We start from the raw sequence: 2858 nt of genomic DNA, 5'->3' as shown, positions 1-2858 counted from the left end.
AGTTTCTCGTGAATAAAACATCGCGTTGTGAAAATGGAATTTTATTCTTTACGCGCAACATTGTGTCGTGTAAAATGCAAACTTCAATTCACCATTATTTTAACATCGTTACCAGATTCCATTGGTTCAGCGTTTTCACTGATAAACAACATTACGGTTGCTAACGATTGCTCCTATTTTCGGTCGTTCATCCCGCTCTACGCTCATCTGGTCGGAATATTTTCCGGCGGTTCGATTCGGGCCGGATTCTGCTAATTTGTGGGAATATTCTCGTCGATGCGCGCAGACGAAGCGACTCTTGTCTCCCCGTGCGATTCAGTATATGCAACCCGTAGAGGCAAATTTTCACGGTTTACTTTTTTAATCGATAATTAGATAAAAGTCGACTTAATCCAGTTGCGGTCGAAGTTTTTTGTTTTTCTCATCGACGTCGGGGATCTTCATTTTTACGCCCGATGATCTTTTTCTCTTTTACACGTGTCGCGCACGCGGTATAAATAATTATAATTTGTGAAAAATCTCATACTTCCTGTAAATATTGGATGTAAAAAATTCTTATAATAATGTTTACGCGGCGGTGAAGAGAGAGAGACAGATGCAAGTCCGAATCTGCGTGCGAATATATATCAGTCCGATACGTGTAGCATTGTCACGAGAAAAAAGAGAGCGACAGAGGTCTTGCTTGTCTCACGAGAATGCGTTATGCTAGTTACACGCAAGCTTTTCGCGACGAACTATAAACAAGCATTATGATAACTACTACAAACGCGAGTTCTCCGACTCTCTCACGAGCCCTTTACAAAATTGCCAACGGAACCCGTCGATTGTTGCCGCGGACAGATCTTTTCCGTAATTCAATTTCGTAACGTAACATGTGCGCGTATATTATGAAGCATATTTTTTACGTATAACAATTTCTTTAATATGCACGCACGTTGCATCCCTTTCTTTAATAATTTTTTGAAGAAATGAATTTTGTAATTTGCTTATCTCCTATAGAGAAAAAGAGAGAGAGAGAGAGAGAGAAGAGAAAGAGAGATTTATCTTACACAAGAATTGCATATAAATAATAATAAAAATAACCTCTCATTATATATATATATATAAGTTTGCATCTAAATTGTACAAAATTATTTGAGAAACGAACATTCTGCAAAAAATTAAAAAAAAAGAAACTATCAGGTGACTGCAAAAATTGACAATTGATCGATTAGACGTCCGAGATTCGAGTAAAAAGGTTTTGTCGTTCGGATGATGCAATTTTTTTTCTCACGGCGGCTGCGTTTATACGATGGAGCGATCGATCTGCTTCTCAAGCGAAATCGGTGCTTACTGCGCGCAATCGCGAGCAAAAATCGTGCGACATTCTCGATGAAGAAACTACTGAATGAAAGGAAACTAGCAGCGGTTCACACGAGACTGCTGCACGCAGGCATGTAGCACGCACGCACGCACGCACGCACGCACGCACGCACATATGTGTCCGCGTCGAGCATTTACCTTAAAGTAAAACGATTTCCTCTTTACACATTACGAATCTCCCACACCGCGCACACTCGGTAAAACTATCTCCCCGGATTATCCAACGCACCGGTATCGTTACCAGACACGCGAGCCGAAAAGAGCACTGGTTGTCAGCTATAAGGAAGAATTGCTCGCTGATCACACACGCCGACGGACAAGGATGGTTATAGGAATACCGGTTTCTCGTTTTCATACATTTTTTTCCTCTAAAGAAGAAAAAGAGAGAAACAGAGCGAATCTCCGTATTCCGCTTTTTATTCGCGATTCTCGAGAAGGTTTCGTAACGTTAGATGAAGAGTGACGTGCGTTACCACGCAATTCTTTTTTTCGCTGATTTCCAAATAATTCAGAGAAATCGAGTTTATTTATTTATTTACTTATTTTTTTCAAATTTAATTTTTGTCAATTTCGCGTCGATTTAATTTCAAACGTTTTTCGTCTCAGAAGAGTGAGCATAATTTCTCAATTAAAATGAACGACAAAAATAGCCACCACTCAGCGAAATCGAAAACGTAATTACACGTTTTTCCCCGGCTTATTACGCTCGTAGTAGCTGAAAAATTGCAACAAGACAAAACTGCGATCTTCACCGTTCGATTGAGCGTAACAAGTATCGCTACAACAGGAAAAATTGCAACTTTCTAATTAGAACTCGTGTAATTAAGTGGATTAACAATTTTTTTGTGCCGAACACGATTGCAATACTAATCAAATTTGTTACAAGTAAATGATAATCTGGCCGGACACGTAGCTCGGAAATAAAGTCGTTTTGTCGATGGCTCTTAATTTTCAAAAAAAACTGTTACTTCTTATTAATTAATTGTAATATCGTATATAATTGATATAAATATAATAGTATCACCGATGTAAATAATAGTATATAATAATAGTATATATATCGTGAAACAAACAACAACTAAAGCGTGAAATTTTGAAATCTTCTAATCTGCGTTATCGTTCATTCGTATATTGTCTGTCGAAAATTTACCCTTTATTTGACTGAGTCTCTGTCATTCCGAAATGATAAAATAATACCATCGTATAATGATGAAGCTATGTATAATTAAGTTTTAACATTACGCAATTACGGATAGAAATAATTAAACGCTATCATTGCGCGCACAATAATATTAATAAATAATTATAATTCTACTGAAATCACTGTGTTATTATAACATTTGTTAATTATAACAAATTGTATCGTATAAAATTAATTGATATCTATCGCGATACGAATAAAACAGACAAATTTATTTCTACCTATTCTTATTTTACCTATTTTGTTCGTTAAGATTAAATATAATCTCAAAACTTATTACACATCAATATATATA

Source organism: Pseudomyrmex gracilis, unplaced genomic scaffold (genome assembly GCF_002006095.1).
Source record: "Pseudomyrmex gracilis isolate BER0280 unplaced genomic scaffold, ASM200609v1 scaffold_88, whole genome shotgun sequence".
Taxonomy (NCBI): Eukaryota; Metazoa; Arthropoda; class Insecta; order Hymenoptera; family Formicidae; genus Pseudomyrmex; species Pseudomyrmex gracilis.
The sequence above is the reverse complement of the archived record's forward strand: the minus strand, read 5'-3'. Positions refer to the sequence as shown.